The sequence below is a fragment of the Lissotriton vulgaris genome, chromosome 3_1 (assembly GCF_964263255.1).
Source record: "Lissotriton vulgaris chromosome 3_1, aLisVul1.2, whole genome shotgun sequence".
NCBI lineage: Eukaryota > Metazoa > Chordata > Amphibia > Caudata > Salamandridae > Lissotriton > Lissotriton vulgaris.
Window position 1 is genome coordinate 589,871,009 of NC_141689.1, and position 15,458 is coordinate 589,886,466.

The window sequence follows — 15,458 nt, forward strand, 5'->3', positions numbered from 1 at the left end:
CTGAAGGAGAAAATGAAATTGTTGAAATACCAAATTTTAAAGATCAACCTATAAGTCGAGATTTGGTAGAGACTGAAAGCAGGAACCAAAATCTCGAAACTGGTAAAAAGGAAATAACTCACGATGAGGATGAGCTTCCAAGTACCAGTTATGGAGAAGTTGCTAACAGAGTGAAATAACTGACCAAAGAGAAAATAAGCTCAGAAAAATAATCAGATCCTATGAAGTTGATTATAAATAAAACTGTAGAAAGATCTGAAACAGAAACTGATGACAGTGAAGATGACAACACAATTAAGGAGAAGTTCAAGAAAAAGAGCTTGGAGAGTGGAACGAAACACTGTTGAACCTGAAATAAAGAGAAGTCGAAAAGGAGATAAGTGGCCTAAAGGAACTGATGGACTGAAAATTAAACTGGTTAATAAAGCAAAAGTACCAGAGGATCATGTAAATGAAATAACCAGTCAAAATGAGTCGTTGGGAAAGAAAATAGAGATTGTACAAAGGCCAAAAAGAGTGAGGAGACCAAATCAAAAATATAAGTCACCTGAGTGGAGCTATATGTTATTGCCTCCAATAAGTGAAGTAAATAGCAGCCAAGAAAACTTGAGTTGCCAAGGTGAAGAAAAAGAAAGTGAGTAAACTGTGACTCAAAGAAAGAAAAGAGATATTTAAAAAGTTTTGGGGGAAACTGTGAAAAAGAAAAACGTATATATGAAACAAAATTTGGAATTTCGATTGAAAAGAACATTGTAAGTGTAAAACAAAGGTAAAAGCGAGACAATTTAAAGGTGAAAAGATTGTGAAAATCGCTGTGTAAAAAAAAAAGGCTACTTATGAAGTAAACCAATCTAAGTGTTCTATTTTTAGAACATGGTGTAGAATGTGGTTAATATGTACTGGGTTATTAATGTTAGTATGGTTGATTCTTGCCATTATTATTCCTTTAAGACCAGATTTTGAAAAATTAAGAGCAAGTGAGAGTATGAAAGAAAAGAATGATAATTTGAAAAATTAAAAATTACATGTGTATAGGCCTAAAATTCATCAAGATAACTCTATTAGTGATTTCTCGCATAATACCTTTTCAAGATTATTATCTGAGTATGTGAGGACAATGGATGCCAGCGATTGCTATGTCTGTGTGAAATTGCCAGCATCTGTGTCCAAGGGTGTGACTTACCACCATTTACCATTAACATATGGAGTTACAAGTAGTGTATCAATAAGTTTATTTTATAGGACAGGAAAATTAGAATATTATTATTCAGATTCTGATGATGTATTTGCCAAATTAAAAATTGTTGCTGAACTAAATCAAATTAAGCCTGCTAAAGTTTTGGGAGAATATTTCTCAGAAACACAAGAATTGACACATGATTATGCCTTCAAACATAATTTGACTTGTAAAATGAGAAATGAAGAGAAAGTCTTTTTAAATATGGTTGAGGAAAGAAGGCAACAATATAAAAGGAAAGAAAAAGTGAAACAAACTAAATCTACAATGTGGATGTTCGCAGATGATAATATTGAGGGACATAAGGTAAATGTGGCTATAAGCATGGATACACAATTATTGGGTAAATTATGTATTCGAAGAGATAACACTGTGTATGACAATTATTTTGTGGGAGCAAGTCAATGTGAAGATACCTATATCATAAAAGGGGTTGGGGATTTAAAGGTGGTATTGACCCAGTTTTCCAGGTATTAATTTCCATACGGGAACAAAGCGTATTACAAACTACCAGACCATTGGTTTCCTAAAATCTTTTATGTAGATAGAGGTACTAATGGAATTCATGAAATAGGTAAACCTTTAAGTCGTAGAAGAAGAGAAAGTGTGATTGAAATAATAGGTGATGTTTTTGAAGCACTGATACCAACAGTGTGTGGTACTGAAAATTCTGGACTCAGCTATTCTGTGGTACCGAAGTTCTGCACTTGTGTCATAAATATCATCGTATCAAACACAAAAGAGGTCCTAGGGGAAAGTTTATAGACCCTGTCTGTTAAGCCCCCTAAACAGAACTGACACCAACAAAAGATTAACAGAGAGTCCAACGAAAAAAATACCTTTACATGCAGGGAAGGGAGTGGTTTTAGCTAAGTCGAGTTCCCATCAGTCCACCATCGAGACCGCCCTTCATCATTTGGGATCTCTTTGGCATTAATGATTCACGATCAGGGGTGAAAAAACCTGTATTGGTGCTTGGTTACCATATACAGGAAAAACCAGTGTGTTAATCCTGATGTGAAATTCTAATGTGAATAAGATAGCGTTTCTAGTGGTGAACTGAATAGCAGTGCTTGAAAGAAAGTGAGTGGTGAAAGAAGATAAGAAGATCTAAAATTAGGTAGTGGTTGGGAAAACAATTTAATAAGCACCCTCACACTCCTAAATCAATAAAAACAGTGCTGAATAGTGGTTTTAACAAATGTCCACTATAAGAGAATATTAGGTCGACATGTTTCTGCAGACGAGTGAGGTCAAAGGATCCTCTGCTGCTTCCTCAGGACCATTAGAGCTACTGCTAGGTTTAAAATAAAAGAATCATATCACCTGAAAGTGTATGTATTAACGTCTTCTCATCCTGAAAAGCAAGATGAGAATGGTTTGTGTAAAGGTAAAGGTACAGTTTATAAGCAACAATTTATAACCACATTATGCTAACAGTTTATAATGTGCCAGTCATCCGGTAAGTAATGACCAAAAAGTACAGACCGTCAGAATCATTCTGACCACGCCGAATATAATGGTTATATAAGTATATGTTCACTCACCCAACTGATGAGAAGGAACAGCCCCACCTCACCTGGCACGAGCTCAGGTAGTGGATGCACCGCACTAGAAAAGATAACAAACTGAGATGTATTTACATCTATACACACTCCGTGGCGAAAACACCTCCATACAGGCGCCACCCCTGCGTCGCACGCATACAGCCACCCACACCCTCACCCTGGTCGGGTTTCTTATTATGAGCACAATGGTCTCTAGCACTCTTTAAATCAACAAGAACTGCCTTGGTTAATCCTTGCATCGTACATAATGTGACTCACCTCTCCGTCGGTACACCGGTCGTCCCTCTGAGCTCTTTCGTAGGGAGGAAACGACTCGGTGCACCGACGGGGCTTTTGATGTTAGATCTGAGTCCGCCCTGATGCCGCGTCGCGTAGGCTCTGACGCTCCTAGCGCGTCATCCGTGCGCGCGCGTCAGCCATCCCGCTAGGGATGACGGGGATTGTAGTTTAGTTCGGCCCAAGATGCCGGGTTAGATTGGGAAAACCTGCGCATCATCACAGCACATGCAGTGGAAACCGGGAATTGTAGTTTGAAATGACCCGCGGTGCTGTGCCAGTCGGTGTTCGAATCCCCGAAGGGGGGCAAACATCTAGTGAGGCAGAACCCTTTGAAATTACCGCGAGAGGCGGTATTCAAGGAAACTAGGACGTTAATTATACATACAGTGATACATAGGCTACAGAGATATATGGATATATATATATGCCCATACATCAAATAGACAGGTTTGGAAGCCTTTATTCATTTAAAGGGGCACACTTTTTTCACAGTTATCTATGTCAGGTTCCTATCGGGAGACAGAGCATGGTTGTACACACAATATAGATGGGGTAACCCAGGAATCACAATGACATCCATGGGATTTCATCATTCAACCCATGTGTGTCACTGCGAAGTCTGTACACCCATTTTTGCTCACATTTAAATAGGAATTTTGATATATCAGTTACCGAAGAGGCGATCCGTGGTTGGTCCAGTACCGTCCACGAAATATCCGTGGGTTGGTGGCCCATTTGCAAGAAATGACTCGTCATTTTTGTGGCTTGTTTACAGCAACGGATAGAACTCTTGTGCTCAGAGATCCTGTGCTTGATTTTTCTAGTGGTCATCCCCACGTAATTTAGTTTGCAAGGGCAGGTGATTAAATAGATCAGGTTTGAGCTGTTACAGTTGGTAAACCGTCGCAGCTCCCATGGTCTGTTCGTGCCTATGTCAATGGTTACTGTTTTGGTGGTTTGGGGACAGGCTGCACAGTTCCCACAGGGGTGGTGCCCGGTAACTGATGGCATGTCCCACAATGTACCAACTGCACGTGGCAGGACGGTTTTAGGTCTGGTATGGACCAACTGGTCTCTCAAATTTTTTCCTCTTCTGAAGGCAAACAGAGGAGAAGGTATAGGATCAGTGCCTGTTTTAAGGATCTTCCAATGTTTTTTAACAATTTTTTGCACTTTATTGGAGAAAGTGCTGTATGTGTTAACGCATGTCATCCTCTCTTGTTGATTTCTCGGAAGTGCCGGTTCCAGTAAGCATTCCCTATTGTTGTTAGCAGCCCGCTTTTTGGATTGTTTGATGAGCTGTTTAGGGTATTTTTTGTCTAGCAAGTTACTCTCTAAGGCTAGAGAATGAGTGCCGAAAGCCTTTTTAGTTGAACAATTCCTCTGGATACGCAGGAATTGCCCAAAGGGCAAATTGTCCCTTAAAGCCCTTGGGTGGAAACTGTCATAGCTGAGTAGAGAGTTTCTCGCCATTGGCTTGCGGTACAGTTCGGACTGTAGGCCCCCTCCTGATGCTAAGATCAGTAGATCTAGGAATGCTAGTTGTTTTTTGTCAAATTCAATAGTGAACCTCAGGTACTGATTTCTCCCATTCAACCACGTGTGAAATTGGTGAAGTTCATCTTCTGTTCCACGCCATACGACAAAAATGTCGTCTATGTACATTTTCCATACTCGCAGACACTGAAGATGGGGGTTAGTGTCTACGAGTACGTGTGTTTGTTCAAAGGTATGGACATACAGGTTAGCGAGACTAGGAGCAAAAACACTTCCCATGCTCGTCCCGCTAACCTGTAGGTAGATGGAATCCTCATACTGAAAGAAATTCTCAGTCATTGCGATCGTGGCCAGAGTCATAATAAACCTTACCGGGGTAATGGAATTGAGCTCTCTGGTGTTTAGAAGGGCCTCAATAGCTTCTAGGGTTTCTGATTGTGGGATCGATGTATACAGACTCTCCACATCGAAAGACACCAAGAGGTCGAGGTCTCCATTGAAATCGATGTCTGGCAAGAGTCTAAGAACATCCTTCGTGTCTTTAAGGAAGGTGGGCATCTCGCGCACAATGGGTTGTAAGAAAAAATCTACAAAGGTAGACAGGGGTTCCAGTAGTGAACCAATCCCTGATATAATAGGTCTACCGGGCGGGGGGCGTTGTGGCTTGTGTACCTTTGGAAGTGTGTAAAAGTACGGCATTGTAGGGTTGACAGTACGTAGATATTGAGACTCTTTCTCAGTGATCCATCCTTCTGCAAGGCCTTCCTCAACGATATGGCCAATAACTGTAGTTAGCCTATCTGTAGGATCGCTATCAAGCTTACGATACGCCCTAGTGTCATTAAGTTGGCGCATGCATTCCTTGCGATATGTGTCCACGTCCATTAGGACGGTAGCTCCACCTTTATCAGCTGGCTTTATTACCACTGATTCTAGATTAGCCAATCCCACAACCGCTTCCTGTTCACTTTTGGACAAATTAACAAAGCATTTCTGGGGTTGAAGATATAGCTGATTCAGGTCATGATTCACGGCTTCTTCAAAGGCTTGTACTTTAGCCGGTAACCCCACTGTACTGGGGTTAAAAGTGGATGGCCTCTTAAGGCCCGTGTTCTCTGTTTCTCCACTTTGTGTTACTGTTGTTTTGTTAGCAAACAAGTAGTGAAGCCTGATTTTCCGATAGAATTTGGCCATTTCAGTTTGTACAAGGAAAGGATCGCCTTTGTTAGTTTTCACAAAACCTAATCCTTTGTTAAGGACCCGTTCTTCGGTGTCAGTTAGAACATGTTTGCTCAAATTTATCACGAGGCTGATGTTCCTGCCTGTTCCCTCGGGATCTTCTTGCCGTCTCTCAAGTCCATGGTCGCTGGAGGAAGGTTCCAGCGCACCTGGCCTTGTTGTTGATTGCGTCGTTTGCCTCTCGGACGTCCAGGGCCCTGTCCTAAAAAAGGCTGTTGGTTGAAATCTGGGTATGGTTGTTGAGGTCCAAAGGGACCCGGCGGAGGAAACGTAGGTGGACCCCAAGGTGAGGGTTGCCACCATGCTGGCACTGGGGGTTGTGTGTAATAGGGGTAATATCCCCTTCGACCTCTCCCATTGGTGCCCCTACCCTTCACATTAGTCTTAGTATTATCTCGATTGGAGGAATCCGAGTCAGTGGAAGCCCCATCTGAACTGGACGTGTCATATGATGATCCCCGTCGGCCAGTGCTGTTAAAAGCCGTTGGTACATAATTATCCGCTGTGTATGGATAAATGGTCTCTGCCGCAAACTTGGCCAGATCCTTTTTGAATTTCTCAAGTTTCTGCGACAAGATGGAATCCCTCAGATCTTTACTCGCTTTGTTCCCTTCATCCTGTCCTTTTGTGAACACTTTGCTGGTAAGGGTTGTTTTGATCTGGCCCTCAAGGGTTTGAATTTCAATCAATATGTCATCGGCTTTCTTTTTGGCAGTTTTGATGATCAACACTAGCCAATCACGTGTGCATTTCCGCGCGATGAGGTACCAGTCTCTGCAGAAGTTTTTATTATCCAGAAATAAGCGGGGGGCATTGGTAACAATTAGCCCGCTCGGGGCGCAATTACCCCTAAGGTATTCGGCCATAATGATCCCGTGGACACTAACCCTTGCTTGGTTCTTCTTAAGTACAAGGACTTTAGCCCATCCATCATCACTAGTTATTGGAACCGATGATATAGTATCCAATATACTCGGGTTATCAGCTAATATTGAGTCAATTTCAGCATCGTCAAATGCTAAGCCAGGGTTCGTGGCCATGGTTACTGAAGGTGAGACACACGACGATAGCACACACGTAGAATAGTGCAAGCCAGGAGTGTATGTGTGGCAAGTTTGTAGAGGTAAACTAACCAAAATGAAGTTACGGTGAGGAGGTCAAGACCTGCAACGATATGCTGCACAGAACTATCAAACACAAAAGAGGTCCTAGGGGAAAGTTTATAGACCCTGTCTGTTAAGCCCCCTAAACAGAACTGACACCAACAAAAGATTAACAGAGAGTCCAACGAAAAAAATACCTTTACATGCAGGGAAGGGAGTGGTTTTAGCTAAGTCGAGTTCCCATCAGTCCACCATCGAGACCGCCCTTCATCATTTGGGATCTCTTTGGCATTAATGATTCACGATCAGGGGTGAAAAAACCTGTATTGGTGCTTGGTTACCATATACAGGAAAAACCAGTGTGTTAATCCTGATGTGAAATTCTAATGTGAATAAGATAGCGTTTCTAGTGGTGAACTGAATAGCAGTGCTTGAAAGAAAGTGAGTGGTGAAAGAAGATAAGAAGATCTAAAATTAGGTAGTGGTTGGGAAAACAATTTAATAAGCACCCTCACACTCCTAAATCAATAAAAACAGTGCTGAATAGTGGTTTTAACAAATGTCCACTATAAGAGAATATTAGGTCGACATGTTTCTGCAGACGAGTGAGGTCAAAGGATCCTCTGCTGCTTCCTCAGGACCATTAGAGCTACTGCTAGGTTTAAAATAAAAGAATCATATCACCTGAAAGTGTATGTATTAACGTCTTCTCATCCTGAAAAGCAAGATGAGAATGGTTTGTGTAAAGGTAAAGGTACAGTTTATAAGCAACAATTTATAACCACATTATGCTAACAGTTTATAATGTGCCAGTCATCCGGTAAGTAATGACCAAAAAGTACAGACCGTCAGAATCATTCTGACCACGCCGAATATAATGGTTATATAAGTATATGTTCACTCACCCAACTGATGAGAAGGAACAGCCCCACCTCACCTGGCACGAGCTCAGGTAGTGGATGCACCGCACTAGAAAAGATAACAAACTGAGATGTATTTACATCTATACACACTCCGTGGCGAAAACACCTCCATACAGGCGCCACCCCTGCGTCGCACGCATACAGCCACCCACACCCTCACCCTGGTCGGGTTTCTTATTATGAGCACAATGGTCTCTAGCACTCTTTAAATCAACAAGAACTGCCTTGGTTAATCCTTGCATCGTACATAATGTGACTCACCTCTCCGTCGGTACACCGGTCGTCCCTCTGAGCTCTTTCGTAGGGAGGAAACGACTCGGTGCACCGACGGGGCTTTTGATGTTAGATCTGAGTCCGCCCTGATGCCGCGTCGCGTAGGCTCTGACGCTCCTAGCGCGTCATCCGTGCGCGCGCGTCAGCCATCCCGCTAGGGATGACGGGGATTGTAGTTTAGTTCGGCCCAAGATGCCGGGTTAGATTGGGAAAACCTGCGCATCATCACAGCACATGCAGTGGAAACCGGGAATTGTAGTTTGAAATGACCCGCGGTGCTGTGCCAGTCGGTGTTCGAATCCCCGAAGGGGGGCAAACATCTAGTGAGGCAGAACCCTTTGAAATTACCGCGAGAGGCGGTATTCAAGGAAACTAGGACGTTAATTATACATACAGTGATACATAGGCTACAGAGATATATGGATATATATATATGCCCATACATCAAATAGACAGGTTTGGAAGCCTTTATTCATTTAAAGGGGCACACTTTTTTCACAGTTATCTATGTCAGGTTCCTATCGGGAGACAGAGCATGGTTGTACACACAATATAGATGGGGTAACCCAGGAATCACAATGACATCCATGGGATTTCATCATTCAACCCATGTGTGTCACTGCGAAGTCTGTACACCCATTTTTGCTCACATTTAAATAGGAATTTTGATATATCAGTTACCGAAGAGGCGATCCGTGGTTGGTCCAGTACCGTCCACGAAATATCCGTGGGTTGGTGGCCCATTTGCAAGAAATGACTCGTCATTTTTGTGGCTTGTTTACAGCAACGGATAGAACTCTTGTGCTCAGAGATCCTGTGCTTGATTTTTCTAGTGGTCATCCCCACGTAATTTAGTTTGCAAGGGCAGGTGATTAAATAGATCAGGTTTGAGCTGTTACAGTTGGTAAACCGTCGCAGCTCCCATGGTCTGTTCGTGCCTATGTCAATGGTTACTGTTTTGGTGGTTTGGGGACAGGCTGCACAGTTCCCACAGGGGTGGTGCCCGGTAACTGATGGCATGTCCCACAATGTACCAACTGCACGTGGCAGGACGGTTTTAGGTCTGGTATGGACCAACTGGTCTCTCAAATTTTTTCCTCTTCTGAAGGCAAACAGAGGAGAAGGTATAGGATCAGTGCCTGTTTTAAGGATCTTCCAATGTTTTTTAACAATTTTTTGCACTTTATTGGAGAAAGTGCTGTATGTGTTAACGCATGTCATCCTCTCTTGTTGATTTCTCGGAAGTGCCGGTTCCAGTAAGCATTCCCTATTGTTGTTAGCAGCCCGCTTTTTGGATTGCATCCTGAGCTCGTGCCAGGTGAGGTGGGGCTGTTCCTTCTCATCAGTTGGGTGAGTGAACATATACTTATATAACCATTATATTCGGCGTGGTCAGAATGATTCTGACGGTCTGTACTTTTTGGTCATTACTTACCGGATGACTGGCACATTATAAACTGTTAGCATAATGTGGTTATAAATTGTTGCTTATAAACTGTACCTTTACCTTTACACAAACCATTCTCATCTTGCTTTTCAGGATGAGAAGACGTTAATACATACACTTTCAGGTGATATGATTCTTTTATTTTAAACCTAGCAGTAGCTCTAATGGTCCTGAGGAAGCAGCAGAGGATCCTTTGACCTCACTCGTCTGCAGAAACATGTCGACCTAATATTCTCTTATAGTGGACATTTGTTAAAACCACTATTCAGCACTGTTTTTATTGATTTAGGAGTGTGAGGGTGCTTATTAAATTGTTTTCCCAACCACTACCTAATTTTAGATCTTCTTATCTTCTTTCACCACTCACTTTCTTTCAAGCACTGCTATTCAGTTCACCACTAGAAACGCTATCTTATTCACATTAGAATTTCACATCAGGATTAACACACTGGTTTTTCCTGTATATGGTAACCAAGCACCAATACAGGTTTTTTCACCCCTGATCGTGAATCATTAATGCCAAAGAGATCCCAAATGATGAAGGGCGGTCTCGATGGTGGACTGATGGGAACTCGACTTAGCTAAAACCACTCCCTTCCCTGCATGTAAAGGTATTTTTTTCGTTGGACTCTCTGTTAATCTTTTGTTGGTGTCAGTTCTGTTTAGGGGGCTTAACAGACAGGGTCTATAAACTTTCCCCTAGGACCTCTTTTGTGTTTGATAGTTCTGTGCAGCATATCGTTGCAGGTCTTGACCTCCTCACCGTAACTTCATTTTGGTTAGTTTACCTCTACAAACTTGCCACACATACACTCCTGGCTTGCACTATTCTACGTGTGTGCTATCGTCGTGTGTCTCACCTTCAGTAACCATGGCCACGAACCCTGGCTTAGCATTTGACGATGCTGAAATTGACTCAATATTAGCTGATAACCCGAGTATATTGGATACTATATCATCGGTTCCAATAACTAGTGATGATGGATGGGCTAAAGTCCTTGTACTTAAGAAGAACCAAGCAAGGGTTAGTGTCCACGGGATCATTATGGCCGAATACCTTAGGGGTAATTGCGCCCCGAGCGGGCTAATTGTTACCAATGCCCCCCGCTTATTTCTGGATAATAAAAACTTCTGCAGAGACTGGTACCTCATCGCGTGGAAATGCACACGTGATTGGCTAGTGTTGATCATCAAAACTGCCAAAAAGAAAGCCGATGACATATTGATTGAAATTCAAACCCTTGAGGGCCAGATCAAAACAACCCTTACCAGCAAAGTGTTCACAAAAGGACAGGATGAAGGGAACAAAGCGAGTAAAGATCTGAGGGATTCCATCTTGTCGCAGAAACTTGAGAAATTCAAAAAGGATCTGGCCAAGTTTGCGGCAGAGACCATTTATCCATACACAGCGGATAATTATGTACCAACGGCTTTTAACAGCACTGGCCGACGGGGATCATCATATGACACGTCCAGTTCAGATGGGGCTTCCACTGACTCGGATTCCTCCAATCGAGATAATACTAAGACTAATGTGAAGGGTAGGGGCACCAATGGGAGAGGTCGAAGGGGATATTACCCCTATTACACACAACCCCCAGTGCCAGCATGGTGGCAACCCTCACCTTGGGGTCCACCTACGTTTCCTCCGCCGGGTCCCTTTGGACCTCAACAACCATACCCAGATTTCAACCAACAGCCTTTTTTAGGACAGGGCCCTGGACGTCCGAGAGGCAAACGACGCAATCAACAACAAGGCCAGGTGCGCTGGAACCTTCCTCCAGCGACCATGGACTTGAGAGACGGCAAGAAGATCCCGAGGGAACAGGCAGGAACATCAGCCTCGTGATAAATTTGAGCAAACATGTTCTAACTGACACCGAAGAACGGGTCCTTAACAAAGGATTAGGTTTTGTGAAAACTAACAAAGGCGATCCTTTCCTTGTACAAACTGAAATGGCCAAATTCTATCGGAAAATCAGGCTTCACTACTTGTTTGCTAACAAAACAACAGTAACACAAAGTGGAGAAACAGAGAACACGGGCCTTAAGAGGCCATCCACTTTTAACCCCAGTACAGTGGGGTTACCGGCTAAAGTACAAGCCTTTGAAGAAGCCGTGAATCATGACCTGAATCAGCTATATCTTCAACCCCAGAAATGCTTTGTTAATTTGTCCAAAAGTGAACAGGAAGCGGTTGTGGGATTGGCTAATCTAGAATCAGTGGTAATAAAGCCAGCTGATAAAGGTGGAGCTACCGTCCTAATGGACGTGGACACATATCGCAAGGAATGCATGCGCCAACTTAATGACACTAGGGCGTATCGTAAGCTTGATAGCGATCCTACAGATAGGCTAACTACAGTTATTGGCCATATCGTTGAGGAAGGCCTTGCAGAAGGATGGATCACTGAGAAAGAGTCTCAATATCTACGTACTGTCAACCCTACAATGCCGTACTTTTACACACTTCCAAAGGTACACAAGCCACAACGCCCCCCGCCCGGTAGACCTATTATATCAGGGATTGGTTCACTACTGGAACCCCTGTCTACCTTTGTAGATTTTTTCTTACAACCCATTGTGCGCGAGATGCCCACCTTCCTTAAAGACACGAAGGATGTTCTTAGACTCTTGCCAGACATCGATTTCAATGGAGACCTCGACCTCTTGGTGTCTTTCGATGTGGAGAGTCTGTATACATCGATCCCACAATCAGAAACCCTAGAAGCTATTGAGGCCCTTCTAAACACCAGAGAGCTCAATTCCATTACCCCGGTAAGGTTTATTATGACTCTGGCCACGATCGCAATGACTGAGAATTTCTTTCAGTATGAGGATTCCATCTACCTACAGGTTAGCGGGACGAGCATGGGAAGTGTTTTTGCTCCTAGTCTCGCTAACCTGTATGTCCATACCTTTGAACAAACACACGTACTCGTAGACACTAACCCCCATCTTCAGTGTCTGCGAGTATGGAAAAGGTACATAGACGACATTTTTGTCGTATGGCGTGGAACAGAAGATGAACTTCACCAATTTCACACGTGGTTGAATGGGAGAAATCAGTACCTGAGGTTCACTATTGAATTTGACAAAAAACAACTAGCATTCCTAGATCTACTGATCTTAGCATCAGGAGGGGGCCTACAGTCCGAACTGTACCGCAAGCCAATGGCGAGAAACTCTCTACTCAGCTATGACAGTTTCCACCCAAGGGCTTTAAGGGACAATTTGCCCTTTGGGCAATTCCTGCGTATCCAGAGGAATTGTTCAACTAAAAAGGCTTTCGGCACTCATTCTCTAGCCTTAGAGAGTAACTTGCTAGACAAAAAATACCCTAAACAGCTCATCAAACAATCCAAAAAGCGGGCTGCTAACAACAATAGGGAATGCTTACTGGAACCGGCACTTCCGAGAAATCAACAAGAGAGGATGACATGCGTTAACACATACAGCACTTTCTCCAATAAAGTGCAAAAAATTGTTAAAAAACATTGGAAGATCCTTAAAACAGGCACTGATCCTATACCTTCTCCTCTGTTTGCCTTCAGAAGAGGAAAAAATTTGAGAGACCAGTTGGTCCATACCAGACCTAAAACCGTCCTGCCACGTGCAGTTGGTACATTGTGGGACATGCCATCAGTTACCGGGCACCACCCCTGTGGGAACTGTGCAGCCTGTCCCCAAACCACCAAAACAGTAACCATTGACATAGGCACGAACAGACCATGGGAGCTGCGACGGTTTACCAACTGTAACAGCTCAAACCTGATCTATTTAATCACCTGCCCTTGCAAACTAAATTACGTGGGGATGACCACTAGAAAAATCAAGCACAGGATCTCTGAGCACAAGAGTTCTATCCGTTGCTGTAAACAAGCCACAAAAATGACGAGTCATTTCTTGCAAATGGGCCACCAACCCACGGATATTTCGTGGACGGTACTGGACCAACCACGGATCGCCTCTTCGGTAACTGATATATCAAAATTCCTATTTAAATGTGAGCAAAAATGGGTGTACAGACTTCGCAGTGACACACATGGGTTGAATGATGAAATCCCATGGATGTCATTGTGATTCCTGGGTTACCCCATCTATATTGTGTGTACAACCATGCTCTGTCTCCCGATAGGAACCTGACATAGATAACTGTGAAAAAAGTGTGCCCCTTTAAATGAATAAAGGCTTCCAAACCTGTCTATTTGATGTATGGGCATATATATATATCCATATATCTCTGTAGCCTATGTATCACTGTATGTATAATTAACGTCCTAGTTTCCTTGAATACCGCCTCTCGCGGTAATTTCAAAGGGTTCTGCCTCACTAGATGTTTGCCCCCCTTCGGGGATTCGAACACCGACTGGCACAGCACCGCGGGTCATTTCAAACTACAATTCCCGGTTTCCACTGCATGTGCTGTGATGATGCGCAGGTTTTCCCAATCTAACCCGGCATCTTGGGCCGAACTAAACTACAATCCCCGTCATCCCTAGCGGGATGGCTGACGCGCGCGCACGGATGACGCGCTAGGAGCGTCAGAGCCTACGCGACGCGGCATCAGGGCGGACTCAGATCTAACATCAAAAGCCCCGTCGGTGCACCGAGTCGTTTCCTCCCTACGAAAGAGCTCAGAGGGACGACCGGTGTACCGACGGAGAGGTGAGTCACATTATGTACGATGCAAGGATTAACCAAGGCAGTTCTTGTTGATTTAAAGAGTGCTAGAGACCATTGTGCTCATAATAAGAAACCCGACCAGGGTGAGAGTGTGGGTGGCTGTATGCGTGCGACGCAGGGGTGGCGCCTGTATGGAGGTGTTTTCGCCACGGAGTGTGTATAGATGTAAATACATCTCAGTTTGTTATCTTTTCTAGTGCGGTGCATCCACTACCTGAGCTCGTGCCAGGTGAGGTGGGGCTGTTCCTTCTCATCAGTTGGGTGAGTGAACATATACTTATATAACCATTATATTCGGCGTGGTCAGAATGATTCTGACGGTCTGTACTTTTTGGTCATTACTTACCGGATGACTGGCACATTATAAACTGTTAGCATAATGTGGTTATAAATTGTTGCTTATAAACTGTACCTTTACCTTTACACAAACCATTCTCATCTTGCTTTTCAGGATGAGAAGACGTTAATACATACACTTTCAGGTGATATGATTCTTTTATTTTAAACCTAGCAGTAGCTCTAATGGTCCTGAGGAAGCAGCAGAGGATCCTTTGACCTCACTCGTCTGCAGAAACATGTCGACCTAATATTCTCTTATAGTGGACATTTGTTAAAACCACTATTCAGCACTGTTTTTATTGATTTAGGAGTGTGAGGGTGCTTATTAAATTGTTTTCCCAACCACTACCTAATTTTAGATCTTCTTATCTTCTTTCACCACTCACTTTCTTTCAAGCACTGCTATTCAGTTCACCACTAGAAACGCTATCTTATTCACATTAGAATTTCACATCAGGATTAACACACTGGTTTTTCCTGTATATGGTAACCAAGCACCAATACAGGTTTTTTCACCCCTGATCGTGAATCATTAATGCCAAAGAGATCCCAAATGATGAAGGGCGGTCTCGATGGTGGACTGATGGGAACTCGACTTAGCTAAAACCACTCCCTTCCCTGCATGTAAAGGTATTTTTTTCGTTGGACTCTCTGTTAATCTTTTGTTGGTGTCATAAATATCATCGTATCATGACGATTTTGGTACTAGCAGACCGGTAATGACTTAAATACTATACATAAGCATTTTCGTCATGATCGAGTGACGAAATCACCCTTAAATCGAAGTTTTCATCTTGAACCCTCGGGTTCCATTTTGTGAGCGGCAGCCATTTTGTGATTGCCCTCACATAGCCAAATAACTAAGGC